Below are 19032 nucleotides of genomic sequence, written 5' to 3' on the forward strand. Positions count from 1 at the left end.
ATGTGCAATGTTTCAGGACTCTGCATTACGGTCCTCTTTTCCATGCAGCATAGTAAAGCACAAGGCAAAAGAGCTAGGTTTTCTTGTATTGTAAGAAGTAATGGTACACCATAAGCAAGATGTTCACTTCAGCAAAGATGCCACTAGCCAACACGGCACCCTGTTGAACCAAGGTCTCAAACTCTGAACATAAGACCTAAACCCACCTCTCCCAGTTTGGCCCTCAATATGTTATCACTGAATAGCAGAATTTGGGGGTTTCTTTTGGATTTTATGTAAGCATGGCATTAATTCTGGCTCAAGCATAAAGTCAGAGACATACATACATGGCGATACAAACTATATTTCTTATGCTGTATCAGTATAAGACTTGAACAGACAGCACATACAAAATCTGGGATGGACACTAAAAGTAAGGTGTGACACGTTAACTATTTATAATGGAAATAATATAAAACCAGTCCCTCAAAGTCCAAAACTGATGTAGTATTCTTGAAATACAAGAAAAGCGTATTGTAGGAAGCAGTATTACATGAAAACTAGGTGGGGAAAAAAGAAATATATACACAGGTCTAGTCCAAAATGCCGTATCCCCAATTGTTTTTAAGAAGCTCCTCAAGTTACAGGAAATGAAGAGGAAAATCTCTCATTTCTTCCATTTTTTCACACTGTACATTTCAGAGCAGGTTGTGCAGTCAGCATCACTGTCTGGATTACATTCAGCTGCAGTACTCTGACACTCTACCCTGAAGAAGGTCATATGCACACACTAACCTTGACTTTGCAAGAGGATGTTTACCAGTTAAAGTAGTTAAAAGCTGAGGCTGACGAGGCAGTAAGCTGCAGAGTGCACAGAGAGGAAGGGAGTGGACGAACCATCCCAGAAGCACACGGTAGTCTTCCTCTTGTCTCACGGAGAAGGGCAGTGGAATTGCCCCTTGCATCATGAGCTCCTCCCGAAGCCTTTCCCTTTGGTTTTTAAGTTGCCACTGCATGCACCTGGAAATGCCTCCTCTCAAAAAGAGAGGCTTTGTTAACACTTAGCCAGCTCTACTTCAGGTTAATTCTGAGTAAGCGAAAGTTGAACTGATGGTCCCAAAGAAACTGTGCGGGAGATTTTTCTTTTTAATATCACTTTCCTATGAAACATACATAAAACTGTCTCTAATTTATGAGCTGAGGAAAAGCCTAACACTTGAATACCAAAAGGGCCTGATCCCACCCCTTCCTACTCTCCCTATGTACCTGAACTCCTATTAATTCCAATAGAAAAAGGCCCAATGAAAGATTTTCTATTAAACCAATTAAGAAACCAAACAAACAACCAGCTGCTCCAACAATATTATAACTTTTAGTTTGTCAGTATGTAATTCAAGCATTGAAAAAATTTAAAGTCTTCCCAGAGACATGAATGTCCCCAGAAATATTCAGAGTTAACAGCAGGCCTGCCTTTAAGTCCCTACACTGTTCAGACACAAACACGGCTCCCCCTCCATTGAGATTTTTTTGACAATTCATGTTACAAGCAACAACATTTATAAATGCTAGACAATGACAGCAGTAATACAGTCAAGTTACCTAACCTACCCTTCTTAAATTACAGAGGGTTTAAACAAAAACGTCAGCTGCCCTTGCAGGCTAAAACGTAGAAGCTCTGTATTAACTGTGCCACAGAGGTGTCTGTGCCTGGTAATTATGAAACACTGTTTTCCTTCTCTTTTTTCTGCTGTGTGTTTAAAGAAAGAAATTGTTGTTAGTAAATATGACCTTTAAAAAGGTTTCAGCATGCCAGGGAAAACAATTCAGGAAATTTCAGCTCAGAAGGCCCAGTAGGGCTGTTATAATTTAACGTACCAGACATCAAATGCCACCTTCTCCGCTGCCCCCAGCAATGGGGAGTACTCAGCAGGGGGGGATGTTCCCCTCCCACTGACATAGCCTTAACCTTTTAACATAACCACCGAATATTCTCCAAATAAAGTAAGAAAAGTTAGTGGCAGGTAAAATTTGATGCGCTGTGCTTTGCTAGAAAGCTTTCACCAGCAGTAATTTATAGCCTGCTGAGAAGAGCGATGTTAAATGCTCCTGGAAGAAGGCAAAAGGAATCACCTGTGCGGGGACTTGAAGATAATGACATTTCACTAACAGATCCAAAGAAGCAGAAAAAGTCTCCTCAGCTAAAAGCTGCAAGCCCTCACTTCAAATAGGTATTTTCCTTCAGAGTGAAAATTCCTCTTTTACTCTAAGTTACAAACCTTTACTGGAAATATTTATCCATTCAACCAAAAAAAACCAAAACAAAACAAAAAACCCACTCAAACAAACCCAAGAACATTAATGCTTCACTTTTAAACTAAAAAGCTCGTTCACTACTATCTAAAGACAACAAAAGAGTTGCAGGCAGAAAAGCGGGTGTTCACTACAGAAGCTATTTATAGAGCAGGCATGTTTCACCTTTTCCCTTCAGCTGCTGCTGTTCAAAATGTTTTACTGTTTTCAAACCGGCACATGACCAGTAATTCAAGCTCTGCTGACATTTCCAATGCACAGAGGCTTTGCATTCTGCAAAAATGCGTTTAGAAAAGCAGTTGGAGCATTAAGACAATGTATCAAAGTGAAGCTTGTTTTACAAAGTGATTCTGCTTCTGTTGAACACTCACCTCAAACACACGGCAAAAGTTATTTAAGTCAAAAAAAAATAGTGTTTTCAGCTGCCGTACTTTTCTAAGGGGACTGAGCTAAAGTGCCATCAGGAGGAAAGCATTAAGAAGTCAGTGATTTTTATAAAGCAATTTTTGCCAAAATCTGTTTGAGAGTGTCCGATCTATTAACTCAAACCATTACAGGACTGAAAAGCTGTCTGACAAATGAAAATACACATTACTACTGTGTAAGTACTTGCCAGCCCAAGCATATACACTTGTCAAAAAAAATAAATACTTTAGAATAAAACAACAAAAAAAACCCCCTTCAAACTGTAAGACACTAAAGAGGAGAAATGACAGTGGCATGTGGAGAAGCAGCAGCACATCAGCTTTTAGTTACTCAAGTCAGAAACAAATTCTGAAGTAGCGAGTTCCACTATTCCAATGGGATAAGCAGCAGTAACTTTGCTGCAACAGTATCTCAGAAGCTTAATTCATTTCTGCTGTCACCTGGTGTTACAAAGCATCTTCCCCAATATACCCAGGTCCAAAGATGCATTTTAAAAAAATACAGAACAAAATGAACAAAAGCTATCAGAACAACAAGCCATGTAAAATGCTAGGGGGAGTGGGAGTGGAGTTATGCTGAGATTATGTATTGTTGTGATTCAAAGAAATAAGAGTACAATACAACTTTTAAATTAACTATAAATAGTAATTCAATCTAAAATTTTAGATCCTTGGTTTCTTTTCTCTTAGTAATTTAGAATTCAAAATTCTGAGATTGTTCCTGAGACACAGGAAAAAAAGAAATTAAAGAAAAAACCTCTCATTCAAGGGAGGCCGCATTCATTTGTGATTCAGCCAACAACACAGCAAGCTATTATGGAGTGAACTTTGTCTGAAAAACAAATTCCTTCTCAATCAACTTTTTAGCTGCTTTTTCAAAAATACCAGTAACATATCAAAACAAACATGTTATCAGCTTAAAGAAAAAAAGCAGGCTATTCTTATGAACATACAATAATAGTACTTTAACAAAATGTATTAAAAATGAAAACCTGCATTGCATATATTCAAAATACATCTGTGCCATCAAGAATTCCAGTAGTTAAAAAAAAAAAAATCACCGTTAAGTTCACACTTGTAATTCCAAGCTTTGATTGAAATGCAACCATGCCTCACCATTGGGTATTGTTTATCCTTCACAGAAAATAGAAAAGTGTCCGAACTGGATTACAGAATTACCTTAAAGCTTAAAAAAATTTTTTTTTTTTTGAGTAGCTTGCTGCCATGCACCTTTCAAGAACACTGTGCATTCCTCATCCACGACACACACATTATCCTAGAATTAGGAAACATGCTATCAACTGTATTTGGAAAATGGATGCGTTCCTTAATATTGATCAACCGACCCTTTTTCCAAGTAGTTTACAAGAACCATATATATACTCTTAGTCAGGGAAACGCATTCACAATTATGTTCACAGAAGAAGAGAGAAGCTGATGAGGTAACTTATTGAGGAAAAAAAATGGAAGAGCTTGTTCTGGGAGCTGAGGAGTCTTCAGTGTGCAAGACCTACGCAGGTAACCTCCCCCTATATAATTTTACAATGGTAATCAGAATCATACCCTCTATCTTTAACAGTCATTTAAATTAACTTGCAGACCTACCAGCTGAGATTTATTCAGACTACAATATTACTTGGCAAACATACAATCACTGTGTAAAGTGGAAAACACCTCTGCTTCATCTTGCCTACCAAACAACAACAAGAAGAAATGCTTATGGAAAGTAGATTCCAACTATGCCCATTAGCTATTTTTTCATAACTTAGACCAGTGGTTGCATTATTTTTTCCCAAGACAAGCAAAAGTCTAAACCATGTTTACCTCATTCAAATTTTGCCTTTTAAGAAGTGGTTTTCATTTAAAATGGCAAAGTAGTATCCTACATTCAATTCTGTCTGAACTTTGGAACACTCTAAAAACAGACCAACAACACCCTTTGAAATTATTATGAAGTCAAAACTTTGCATGTCACCACTCAGCCTGAAGCTAATGTTAACAGCATATTTATAAACCAGAGAAAACATTGATTTAAAATGGAAAATACTTACCCATAGTACCTTAAACATGCCAGTACAAAGGTAATGAGGAGCAGAAAAAAAAAATAAATTAATTACCACGAGCAGCACATAAGATGTTTACTGTATGTAATGAATGCACAGCATATAGGAGAGCACATGTTTTGAGAGCACTGCCAGTTAGAATAAAATTGCCATTATCACTGCACCAAAACACTAACAGACCAATCACAAAAAAACGCCCTGACTTTACAACTCCCTTTCATAAAGGCAATAGTCAGGATTTGGTATTTTGGGACGAGGGAGTGGAAGTAGCGTTAAGTAACTCCACACACATGCTCCACCAACAACTTTAAAGTTCACTAGTGCCGGCGCATGTCCAAGAACATGCGTGCTGTTAATGGTGATAGCACTAGTGACTCAAACGGCAAGATTTATTTGTCCCAACTCTGAATTCAACAGTTGCTTTTTGAAAAAAAAAAAAAATCTTCCAGAACTTCCTTCAGCAGCCCAAACCTTCAAGTTTGAAAACTGTCCAACTAATGCCTCCACTAACCCCTCAAGCAAAGCCGGATCACATCTCTGCTGCTCAAAAGCAGACACTTATCGCTGTGTTCCCATCAGGGGTCATGGATGATTGTTGATGGCCTACAACCATCCACACTACTCTTCCCTAAAGACAAGGAAAGGCTGTTCAAACAGCAAATAACACAGCAAAATGCCTTGCCCTGCAAAACAGCGATACAGGATCTGGACTGTTTTGAGACCGATGCAGACTGTAGCAGCTCATGCTGTCTGGAGGTGGAGGCATTGAACAAAACATGCACCCCATGAGCATGGCCTCAAGGATCCCCTCAAGGTTTCAGTGCTATCTCTGTGGTTAAACAACTTGCAACCCACCACCCAGGAATCCCATACAAACTACAGAATGATGTTCTCACTGGCACTGCTCACAGCCTTGGATCACATCTCTGCAAAACCTGAAAGTCATCTGTACTCCAACTCGTTTAATATGGATATCCCCGTTCTATGTGTTTGCAGCATTAGCTGGCAGGCAAAGCAAAAGCAGCAACATTTTTGTGTACATAAGAGATATGTTAGAAAAATGCCTTCCAGACAGCTTAACTCAGAACTTTACCTCTAGCACAGTGATGTTCAAATTGTGACCTAGGATGCCATGGCAAATGATGCTTATGGCTCACAAAGCAGAAGCAGAGAAGACGCAGACAAGTCTCTTCAATTAAAGGCTTAACATAGTGCCGAGCATTTGCTGTAAGTATGAATGCTGACTGACTCCTGCCAGGTCAAGAAGGCTAGCAATCCGTGGCTGCAGGCCACCCTCTATTAGGTATGCAACCCAAGCCTTTTTGTTGGTTTTGTTGTTGTTTGTTGGGTTGGGTTTTTTTGTTGTTCGTTTGTTTTAAAAGAGCATCAGTTTAAACAAACTTTGCTCCTCTATGCTAAGAGTTTAGCAGCTCCTCTCTCAGTACAAGATACTGTCAGAGCACCAGTAAATAAAAAGGAAATCTCAATGTGAGCCTAGAAACCCTGAAGCTGAGGAGTAGAAGAGTACAGTTTACGGTGAGACGCCAGCAGAGAGAAGACTTATTTATATAAGTGACAATTTTTCTAATAACGTAACTCACAGAGACCACATGACAGGTATTTAAAAAAAACAAGAATGCAAAAAAATCATAAGCTTTGCAGAATGTGGGCAAACTAACATTTTATGATTTATTATGCATGGAATATAGTAAATCTCAAGCTTTTGAGGGAGACTGAATAGGTTGAGCTGAGGAAAACTGGCTGGATTTGTCATACAGCAGCTCGCTGCAGGAAAAGTATGAAGTGGGAGTCACCAAAACTACACCGGTGCTGAAGAGAAACTGGAAGTAAATTCAAAATTAAGGGTAAGGGAAAAAAAGGGTAATTAATACTCAAGAAAGTTGCTAGAAGTAGAGCCACTCCAAAATAACTGAGGTTTTAACTAGTCACACTGCTCAGACTGTCCAGCTAATGTACACGAAAATCTTTATAGATGAGTTGGAATAGAATATAAATGTAGGCCAGTATCAGACTCAAGATTACATTCAGCCATAACAAAAACTGGAAACAAGACGTTAAGACAGATTGCTAATCTACATTTAAACTTTTATAAACAAACCTTCAGTCTGCTGATGAACTTCAAAGGCCCTTGTTTTTTGCAAAGGGAACAGACTGAAACAGCAGGACATGCAAACAGTCTCCAAGGATCCGCATCCCACGTGTACGCTGAGGGTGCCCAAGAACAAGGACTGATTATGACCAATCTTCAGAGGATCAGTGCAATGACATTTCTTGCTAGCTTGTGAGGAGGAATTTTACCTACTATGGTAAGCAGAACCTCACATGCCTCCTGCAGGGAGCACGCAGCAGAGATTCATGCCATAGCCCAGGTTATCCATCTCCCACGGTAATACCATTTCAGCTTTTACTGCTACTTAGTTTTTGCATCACATTTGCAGGGAGAAGTTATGCTTAGTTGCTACAGCACAACTGTAAACATCAGAAATGGGAAAGTGGCTCCAAACGAGGAAGAGCAACAAAGAACAAATAAACTCAGATTAAACCTCCTGCTTTCATTAAAATATCCTTAAAGCAATACAACAAGAAATAGGCTGCTTGCATTCATGGAAGTAAATATTTAGAGACTATCAATTGTTTAAGCAACTTAGATGATGCCTTGCCTGTCAAACAGATATGATACGGTCATTTTTTTAAAGTTGCTATTTACAGTCTTATTGCTAAAACAAGAAATTTTCTGTATTACATGTCTACAGTTAAAGGCTTACCTTCAGCTAAGAATCATCCGTCTCCACCAAAAAGGAAGTAACAGAAATCAAATCATTTGAGACTGAAGAAAAACTCCAGCAAGACCTACTTATTTTTAAGTGAGGGAAACAGAGGAAGAACCCAGTCTAATCCATTTTTTTTTGTTTTGCAGTTTACGTCTGTCAGTCCAACTACACTTCTGCACTTCTCACACTTTTTATTACTGCCACCACACATCCTTTGTTTAAGTCATATAGGCTGTATCAGCTTCACTTTATCATCTTAAATTAGGGTTAATTTGTAGAGTGCCTTTGTAAGGTTTCAACATTGCTCAGCTTTTACAAATAAAGCATGATTAGCAGCAGTAAGTCTTAAAATGGGTATCGTCGTTTAGTGGTTGATCCTAGCTACTCCTAAAAAGCCCCAAACCTGAACTGGAGAGCAATTGTCTGCATAGCTTTCCAACAACAAACTGAATTCAACTAACACAGACCACAGAACAGCATAGAGCGTCATCAGAACATGGCTGAAAGCAAGAAGGAAAAACCTTTAAAAATTACATCCTGCTTGACTCATAACACTGCTTTATCACCAGGAAAGACTGCTTTCTCATCCTCTTGATAAGGGCTTGATCAAACTCACACTGTATTTTTTTTAATGGGAAATGGATAAAATCCTAAAAAGCAAGACGACAGCAATCACTGATATAAACTTGGGAAGAGATTCTAAAAAGATTAGAAAATGACTGCTTCCTGAACAGAGCGTGTCTGGATTTCCACAGCCATACTTACAGTCTGGGAAAACCCAGCACAGGATGTCTGAAACACAGGCATCCTGCAGTAAGAGGTATTTAGGTCATTCCAACAGCACAAAACACTTAGCTGATCAAGATATTAAAGACTGCACTCAAACAGTTTAAGTTTAACCTATGCAAAAGTGCAAGCCAATATAATTTTGAAACTAAACTGACCTTCCATCAGGAAATGTTATACTTGACCTAGAAGAGGAAATTGTCACTCCCATTTCCATTACTAGTTGTGGAATAAATCCTTTTCTTTTGTTTAAAAAGGGGAGGAAAAAAAAGAAGATACCAATGCTGCACTTGGCCCAAATGAAAAATGGCATAAAAAAAAAAAATCCCTGAAAGTAAAGGATACCCTTTATGGCTATGATTCTATTCTTCCACTTGTGTACTAGGTATTCACAGAGCTTTAATTCTTAGCATTTACAAAAATTTTTTTTGTTGCTTTAATATTTTAACAAATGTTTGTGTATTACTGCAAGAGTCAGGATGTTCACTGAACTCTCTTGTTTTATTCATAAAGTGGAAGTAAAAAGACAAAAAGATATTTTTAAGTGTAGAAACAACAGTCACTACACAGGACTTTGGGAGGGACTTAGTTCATTCTGGGCAGTGAATTTTGCAAGATAAATGTTTTCAGCAACTTCCTCTGATCACCAGAGCATTACAAGGGATTCCAGCAAAAATAATGAAGTACAACGCAGTATTTCCTGACAAAGCAGCAGAGAAAAAGCCACTAAAACCATAGTGTTGAAAGAGTTCCAGGATGAAGTCTAAAAAACCACCAACATCACAAGTGAGTCACCCTCGCATGGCTGAAGCCAACATCAGGGGAAGCAACTTTTCTCTCGCTCTCCAGGGCCAACTGCAGTGGAGCCTCAGGTACAGACTGGAATCCCAAGAACTATTGTGATAACAATAAAAGTGTTTTAAAAAGGTCACGCAAAGGCCGTTTACATTAGACATCAGAATATCCTTGCTAACACTGGCACACAGCCTAAACTCACTCAACAAGTGGGCATATTGTATGAAATCAGGTCCTTGTAATTCACAGCTTTTCCTTGCTGTTACTAGGCTCGATCCTAATTCACTTCTCACTGTTCCATTTATTACTTGATGAAATCAAGTCAATATACATAAGTCCTGACTAGCGCACCCCATCTCCAAAACTAGCTGGTAAGACTCGCCGTACTAGTACCCCTCCATATAGACCTGCACCACCTCTTTCCAGACGTGGGATGCAGAACGAATAGGCTTCATGTAAGAAAAATGGATTTCCAAAGGCAAAGACAATTTTGAGTGTAAGTTGCTCACATATCTTTATTTATAAGATACAAATATCTGTTAGTTCAAACAAAAAAATAAAATTATGTTTGTTCCCAGGCCATATTTTCTTGGCACCTCTGTTTTGGGAGCTGCATGCACAGGATGCACTTGGAATAACTAAGGGTAGGTGCGTGTGGGAGGGGAAGCCTGATGCGCATTCTTCTACTGACTAAGCCAATGCTAGCACATTCAGAGCACACAGCTGCTCCTCAAACAATGCAGGTAAGATAATATGCAGTCTTCTTAAAAAGGCAATTTAGGAGCTCACCCCCTTCTCTAAAGCCACACACTAATTCTCCTTGAATGAGCATGGCCTTCCTTGCCAGAGACAAGGAATTCTTAGGAATACCTACCTCTAACCTGCAGCACGCAGAAGTTTAACAAGCTACAGTTATTTATTCTGACCGTCAATCAGATTCTCGATAGTATGTTAGCACATAACATGTTATCCAAGCCCCTGTTAACACACATAGGGATGAACAATAGAACACAACACGAGATTTTTCTTTTTTAAACTCATGCCTCACACCCACAAAATCAAAACTTTCCAGACAACACCAGACAGAGGTAGTGAAGAGTTTGGAAGGAGGAGGAGAAGGAAAAAACAGAACTGTGCAATCAAGGAAGCAAAGCTTCCAGGATAAATTAAAGAAAACAAACAATCTAAGGAAGGAGGACAAATTATACAGCTAAACACAATCTAATTTGTCATTTAGATATATTAAGCAAGTTACTGGAATTTAGCATGCTGTGGTTTGGCCTCCAGACCATGTTTTACAGTACATAAGATATTAGATTGAGGACCCCAACAAAAAGCATATCTGGTAATATACTACGTTTCTAACTCTAACCAGCAAGCTAAGGAACACCTTACAAGTACCTTTTGACAGAGGAAAAGGAAACAATTAGAAAACCACCATCATTTGTTTAACTTTTACAGTGCACTGCGGGAAGACAAAAAAAACCAAGGAGACGAGAGACAAAAACCTCACAGATGGCAAGTGTTGTACGTACCAGTGAACCAAGCAACAAGCTGCTTTCATGCAATGATGAAGTAACTCTCTCCCTTCCAGGTCCCTGAGTTCTCCTGCCATTTTTTTTTTGGGCTTCAGCTTCTGATAACCTATTTAAACTACAACTATTAGCATTTGTGATAAGCTGGTAGGTGGTGTACTTGTGGAAGTGTGGTTAGTGCCTCGTTTTGTTAGCTTTGGTTGCCTACTAAAATAGTCAAGGGTTAGGATTGCTGATGAACATGAAACCCAACCCACAAGACTAAGTACATTGCTGACTAATTTTGTGACGCAAGGTTGTTTGCTGATTTTTCTTATCTCCAACTAGATGTTGGTCTTGTAGTGGTACTAAATCTCCTTTTTGATGCAGGTCTCATGCCTACAGGTCTACCTTTTTCAGTAAGAAAAGGTTCTCCATCTATGCTCTTATCACAACCTACATACACATAATTGGAAGGGGTAAAAAAGAAAGACCATTCCACATTCCTGAAGAATATTTATATGAACTCAAACAGATGTAGGCAAAGACAGAGGGTGCACTTTGCTGGCAGAAAAGTTGAACAAGAGTCATACCTCTAACATCAGCTCTTGATATTATTACTAACGATTAAAGACTATTTTCTGTCTTAGATTAAATTAAGATTAAATTCAGAGACATAATGGAGTATTACATCATACCATTGTCACATGCCTAAGGTTGTGTTGTCGCAGTGCACTTAAATAGTAAGACAGAGACAAGATTACATATGAATTAGTTTTCAGTGTTGCCCAAGATACTCAGATGAAGAGACTTGCTAGTATTTGAAGCAGTTCAAACAATAGTAGTTTGCTTATCACGATAAGAAAGGCAGAAACAGAACAGACCCAAATTCTGTATCTAGCCTCTGTTGCGATGATGAAGAACCGTGAACTGAAAACTGGCCTTTAACTTTTAATACTGTCAACATCCTAGGTCTCATCAAAATAAACTGAAATAACTCAAAGTTAGGCCGCTTACATAGAAGGCTATTCACTTATTTTCTTTAAACAGTTCAAAAGAAATTTAAAGCATCTAGAAAGAATACATTCAGTCTTGTCCCCTGCAACAACATCCCCATGCCTTTCCACAAATCTCCCCTGCTCTCTTCTCAGAGTAATTCGACTGAAGCAGATGGGTACTATGCCAGAGTTGTCCACTTTTTAAAATTAAGATGACGCCAAAAAAGTAAATCCATCCATACCCTCTTCAGTCAAATGGGAAGGAAAAAGAACTGTTTAACTAGCATCATGCTTCTAAAAGACTGACTATGACTTAGGTTATTTTTATCTATTGAGAAATGGTTTAAATAGATCATTCACTATACCCTGGAAGATTAGACTACGTAGCACGGATTACTATTCCCTACATCTGTTTTTTCCTGTTTACTTAGTCAAACAGGAGGCTTCCTCCTCTGATAAGAAGCGAGACGGATATCAGGAGCTGCAAACATTATTAGCCAATTCCTCAGAAATCTGCCTTTCCTCTCTGCAGTCTGAATCTTTGGATGAGAGCGTGACAGATGTCCATATAATATCTCCTGTGCTTCCTGAATTCTCCAGGCTTTGACCCAATCTCTTAGAAGTTCAGATTCACAGACCTAGCTTGGTCATGACAAGCAGTGATGATGTTTTAAGGTTAAATGGGGTCACTTTCCTACAAAAATATTTGAACATCAGACGAACTATTTTCAAAAATACTTTAATAACATGGAATAGTATCATTAGTGAACCTAGAATACCCAAAGCTTGTTGGTCTCTGCTTACTCAGCAAGAAAACTCCTAGCTCACCTGTCGCAAGACAATGCCCATGAGATGTGTGACTGCCAGATTCAGTTGCTAGCTGAATCTTCCAATCCATGACATACATTAACTGGATCAACAGGTGTCCTCACATGCTCTGAAAGAGGGATGAGCGAAACACATTGCTCACCTTTTCAGTGCCAGTTCTCATGTATGTTTTTGCTTGGTTTTTATTTCATCTGTTGGTTGCACCACCTCAGAAGAGGCACCAAAACCTACCACCATCTCACCCCTGCATCACGCACTTCACATGCTTCCTTGTCCATTTGCAGCAATAATTCCTCTGTTTGAATACAAAGTAACAGATGAGCATCCCTCTTCACGAATTTAGCCCCAAGAGCTCAGAAATGTTTCTCCATTAAAAGCACATCTCAGCACATCCTGCTGGTTTTGGTTGCTGGAACACTCTACCCCTCTGTGATCCCCTCCGGTCCCTCATGGACTATAGAGCTGAAATTAGCTATTCATTACATGTGAAGGAGTCTCACATAGAGCAGCACCCTGCTGATAAAGACTGCTACTTTACATGGCAATTTCACAACTACAGCATCTGCTACCTTACTAATATGTATATTTAATGCGTCTGCACAATGTGCAGAATTATATGCTGTTCATTGCCTGTTTGTTCAGATATGTACTCTTAAGTAGCATTATCCCCTTTAAAAAACATTGTAGTTTTTATCAGGCCTTCTCCATGGTGTTCTTTGTAACACCGCACCAAATGAGCAGCTCTTAGACTATTCTAGACCAAAAAATCCCAGGACTCAGGGTGAGATAACGAAACACGACAAGCTTCTGCCTGCAACTGCTAATATAATTTAGTTTATTTCCTGGGTCGTGCTCCCCAGTCCATAGTATTACATTGTTTTGATACAAAGGGATGTGTAAAGACAATCACATCTCAACAACTAGTGGTAAACCTACTCCAGGCTACTCTTGCCACTGAAAATGTGAATACCTGTATTACAGCAGCGGCCTTCGCCACAGATTTTATTCTTTCTACTAGAGGACACTCAAAGCAGTAATAGTAAGTTCTATTACAGAGTTACTAATAATTTTGTTCACAATAACAAACCACCTCATAGGAAACAAATCAAAATTTTAAACTAGAGAAACATGGGTTTTGGAGTCGAGTGTTGGACCAGTACATGCAAGACACTTCATGTCCTTCAGGAAAGACTTCAATATGCTGCTATGCCAAAGGCCTCAAGGAAGTGTCACCAATCCTTCCTACACCAAACTCGGGGAAACTTGATTATGAACATGGTTATTCCATGTCATAATGTCACCATTCCATGGTACCAATGTCACCACTCCAGGTGACAAAAGGATTGACCATCTAGTCTAGAAGGCAGTGAGCAGTAGCATGTATGGTTCACAGCTCAGTTTTTGACTCGAATTACATACTTCCAAAGCAGCCCAAGCAAACGCAACGAGACTACTCTGCATTACTGAAGTGATGCCCTCTGGGAAAAATTTCTTTAAACCTGCTTTGGAGCAAGCAATAATCTGCTCTCTGTTGGAGGGCAAATGTAGCACAAGGCAAAGGCGATTCCAATATACTTAGCTAAAACAAGCTTTGTCTCAACTAGAGCTCAGGATTATGCAGCCAGAAATTTGCTCTAGAATTAGTTTTCAGATCATTTTGATGTTAATGAGATTTGGGGGCAACACTGAAGTATCCCCACAGGCTGCCTTAGGATGTTAGGAACAAAATCCCAGCTGGTCTGTTCTCCTTGTTCCAAGCTACAAATAGATCTACAGATGAGAAAGAAGTGGCAGAGACAGCCCTTGTTGGCCAGACAGAGCCTTAATCTAGTCTCATCTGCTATAAGCATGTGATAGTCAAATAGCCCATTGTTTTGATATGAAAGGATGCCCAAGGCTTTCCTATCCCTCCTTTATTTACGCAGTAGACAAGTTTCATTCCTGAGGACCAAAGACCTCCAGTGGACTGGGTCTTTCTGCCCACCCAACACACATACTGTAGGCTGCTCTGATGTGCAACCCAGACACTGCCCTGAGAAGTTTGTAAAGCAGAGCATCACCACATTGTCTGACAGCTTAGAGAAATCAGCAGGCTGAAGTAGGTTGCTGCCTGCTACGCATGGCTGACCAGAGTATGGACTGCAGACTGTACCACGGAGAAACTGCAGAAGACCAACATCCCTGGCTTCCACCCCCTGCACACATATGTGCATACACACAGAGTTCACATGCAATCAGAACAACAGGAAAATTGACAGTTACTCTTCTCTGTTTTGGATCTGCTTAAGATATTCTATAAAGCCACAAGAATAATATTTTAATCTTTTTTTTTGTGCTGTTATGGGAATACAAAAAGTTTCTCATTCTAAAGCAGTAAGCTTTAGAACACATCAATACCTCTTAAGATGAAGCAATGGTGACCCTACCAGTAAGGAAGGACAGCCACAATTATTGAAATCTACGAAGCATATGAGGGCGAGCAGAGTAATTTCTCAAATGAATTACGCTGGACTCAGAACAAACAAAACAAAAAGTCTGTTTCTTCCACCACAGGCATATGTAATAAAGGTAACCTCCTTATAGTCCACAAGGAGAGAAAATCTGAATACCAAAATCATGAAGCAGAACCAACACTCTTCTAAAAATGGCTAATATATTTTTATTTTTTTATTCATCTGTATAAAATACATGAAGTAGAAAAACAGAACTGTTATATTCTGGGTTTGCGAATTCAATATGCCTTTAAAATATTCCTGCCAGAGATAAAACTGGTTAGAAAAAAACCAACTTACGTCTTTTCAAGAGTAAGTATGTCACAGTCCACACATTTGGTTTTGAAGGGTGATGTTTGCTTTTTGCATGAGAGGGCAATGCAAATTCCAAACCTCCTAGACCATGAACGACAAAAGACAGCTGAAGAAACTACCTTTCAAAGCATGGTAATACTTCACACTTCTGGAAAAAGCAAACCAGACAAAAATTAATTGTCCAGAATATTAAGAGAAGTAACCTTTGTATTTTCTCTTCAGTCTGTTTTCCAAATTAATGAACACTAGAAAAGCCAAAAGCATTTTTGTTTTTTTATTTCAGGTGAGTTTTGGGGATTTTGTTTGTAGTCTAGCTATCCCTGCAACCTTATTGTTTACCACATTTGGAAAGGGAATTTTTATATTAATTCATTTTTATAGTCGAAGTGTTTCTGAGGACATTTGTAGGACCTATTGCTGTAGAGAAATTGTTTAATAAGAGAAGTAATTACTTTAAGGATGTTCTACAATCTGACCAGCCCAAAACAAATACTACCTGTAGTTATCCTTTCAGAATGAATACTGAAATAAGGAGTAAAACTTACTGAAAACAAACTACTTAACCATTTTTTTTCTTGCTTAATTACCTGTTAAGCAAGAAAAGAGCCTTAGTAACAAGAGAACAACATTTGTTTGGATTCAGAGCTCCTGGCTTGGAGTTCTCCAGTTAGAAACCCCTTTCTTAAAAGCAGAGGAAACTTCCCTTCTTACTGATCTTTAAGAGTAATGAAGAGACAGAAAATGACTAATCTCACTAAGTACCTGCACCTCCAACGATCTAATAAAGTTTGTTTTGCTTAGTTTTCCCCAGGACTCCAAAGGCCCTGCTGTAAGGAAGGCGCTCCCTCCAACACATGGATGCTGCAAACCACTAACCCACTTCAAAGGGCAGAAGAAAAGCTTCCAACACACCCGAGGCAGTTTGCTAATGTTTGTAGCACTCGAATATTATTTATATTCGTGTTCCAGAAAAATCATCAGCACTGGTGCATGTGGGGGAACTATTTCTTCCTTTGTTATGGATTGCACAGGGTTGTGTTGAGGAAAGGCAGCGATGGCAAGGCTGACGGCTGTCCTGGAGGAATGCCTGTGCGATACCCGGCCTCTCCCAGACCCAGAGGAGCATCAGGCTGCAGTTGCCAAAACCTGCTTCCTATTTGCAGCACGCTGAAAAGGAGAAATTTGTACGTAGAAAGCTTGCATGGTAAACTGACCCCCTCAGATGAGCAGGATGTATTAGACATCCAGCAGAAGGTGAACTCCAAACGAAGAGAGCCCACGCTGCTGCTGACGGAGGAGCGAGCAGCACAACCTGTGAGTAATGTCTGCTCCAAGGAAGAGCAGTGCATGAGAAACAGGCAGTCTAGACAGGATGGGGTGGGGGGTAGGGGGGGTGGTGTGATGTGGGGGGTGTGTGTGTGTCCAGCTTTGCTTCAACTATTTCACAATGCAGACTCTTCCCACATCAAAAGCTGTGGGTAGAGGGAAGGGAAGAGGCAAGCAGCCTTGAAGGAAGACCTGCCATGTTTTAATAAGGAAAGAAGAGAAGTTTGCCACTATTTATTGATAATACTTACTTCATGTCTTAGAAAAGGTTATTTTGCCACTTAACAGCTCTAGGATCATATTTTCCCATAGCTGTGTCACCAAGAGCTGGATCCCATTCATGATCTCCCAATAAATTTGACAGTGGCTAAGTTGATGCTAAGAATCTTCCAGCCTAGTCTACAGCTTACTTTTAGAAACTAGACAAAACCACTAAGCTGACTATTTTAATGCATTATGGTAAACAACTACTCAGCAGATTAAAAATATAAGAAGAACAGCAGAGTACCCTGGGCATCCATACCCTGCAAGAAAACTATTCTCCTTCTTCCCTCAACAGCAGTTCTCCAGCCCTACAGCAGCTAGTCAAATGTACCAAGTTTGAGCCTTTCAAGTAGGATGATGGAATATAATAACAGTGAGGAAACGATTTACTAGAAAATTTAAGCCTTCATGAAACCAAAAGGTATTTGAAACGTAGTAGTAAACAGTTGTTTAAAATATGCATAACTAGGTTTGGAATAGTTATCCTGATTTAGAGCACAAGCACATCTGTTTATGTATAAGTAAATGCAGTCTGACAGCAATTTGGATCATCTATCAGAAAGAATCAACTGCAAGGTTAATAAGCATTATTTGTATTCTACATAATAGTCTATTTGTTCTTTCAAGCCACTGCAGTGATAACTCATTTAAAGTCTTCCACTGTGTGCTAAATCTAAGGTGCCTAGGCAAAGCACAGCATATTCCAGTTGGATACTTCCCAAACCATATCACTCAACTTTTTAAATATTACTGCCATCTGGCTACTAGGCTTTGTTTACCAAAACAGTAGCTGTGCACACATTTCTACAGCAGCTGTAGTCAAAAAATTTAAGTAATGCCATTTGGTAAAGTTACAATTCACATAAAAAAAATTGAAAACTCTAAAAGTATTTTATCAAACCAGTTACCATTATACCTAGAAAATGTAAATGTATGTAGCTTTCTGTTTTGCTTTCTTTCCTGTTTCAGTGCTTTAATGTTCTTCATGAACTCATTTCCCATCTACACTAGCACAGGAAAGAACTAACAGTGACTGAAGAACATGTCAAAAGCAAAATAAGTGGTCTTGCTTGTACCATCTGCAATTCCCTTCTGGATAAGCACTGGTGGTATAGAAGTACAATGCGGAAATGCTGTTATACTAGTAACTCAGGTTGTTCTTAGGGTACATAGCAAATCATAAAACCCTCTCAAAGAGACCCCAAAATCAAGCTGTTCAGAAGCTGAAAGCTCTGATAAATTTCAGTGACTCTTCCCAGTGTCTGGGCTACACTGAACAAAACAAATATTTCAATTATGACTAATCTAAAACAATGCACAATGAAAGCTGGGGAAGTCCTGGGAGCAGTGGGAATATTTAAATTGGAAAAGCGCCTGTGGAGTTTTTTCCTATTCCTAATTACAGTACATTGTACTAATCAGGCCTGGAAACCACAAACCCAAGGCTCTTTGTGACTGAGTTGTCATGGCAGCAGAAAACACTCTCAAGGCCAAACAGGTGAAGAAGCATTCTCCACAGCTTACTGTGTGCATATCTTATAGGTGTTCAGCGTATAGAGGAATTCCAATCTTTAAAAAAAAGGCTGTGGCCTCAGAGAGAAGATAACTCTTGGCTAGATAAAAGCCAGTGATAGTGTAATTACAGCAGGTTTTGGTATTTTGTTTTGTTTTTAAAAATATCTACTGTCCTTAAAACCTCCCCTAAAGCTCCACCCAGATACCTATTAATTTCAGTACTCAAATAACCAAATATAAAAGATTCCAGCAGTTGCTTAAAATACGCACAACCAGAATTGAAATAGTTGTACCAATTTAAAGCAAAAGCACATGTGTTTGTGTGCAAGAAAATACAGTCTTGACAGCAATTTGGATCAACTACCAGAATCAACTGCAAACTTAATAAGCTATGGGATAATTAACAAGCATTGGTCATACTTATGTCAATATGCGGAGCTATGTGCTGTTGGCCCAAGTTTTCCACCAGCAACTCTTGTAGGAGTTTGGTACATGCATATGCATTCCTTGTGGCAGTCACAGCTCGTTCCTAGATCTGAATGAAGACTGCAGACTGATAAAGCGCTTTACAGACCAGAAGGGCTCTGCAGGCTGATTTTTGCAGACGCTGTAGTAGAAAACAGGGTCTCT

The 19032-nt window shown here is 39.2% G+C and overlaps 1 protein-coding gene across 1 annotated transcript in view; it reads right to left on the minus strand.

Annotated features, from left to right (window-relative positions):
- The window catches only part of ZSWIM6 (zinc finger SWIM-type containing 6), a 113158-nt gene that overhangs the window by 51261 nt on the left and 42865 nt on the right, over positions 1 to 19032 (minus strand). The gene's annotated exons all lie outside the window — the stretch shown is intronic.

This window comes from Chroicocephalus ridibundus, chromosome Z (genome assembly GCF_963924245.1).
Source record: "Chroicocephalus ridibundus chromosome Z, bChrRid1.1, whole genome shotgun sequence".
NCBI lineage: Eukaryota > Metazoa > Chordata > Aves > Charadriiformes > Laridae > Chroicocephalus > Chroicocephalus ridibundus.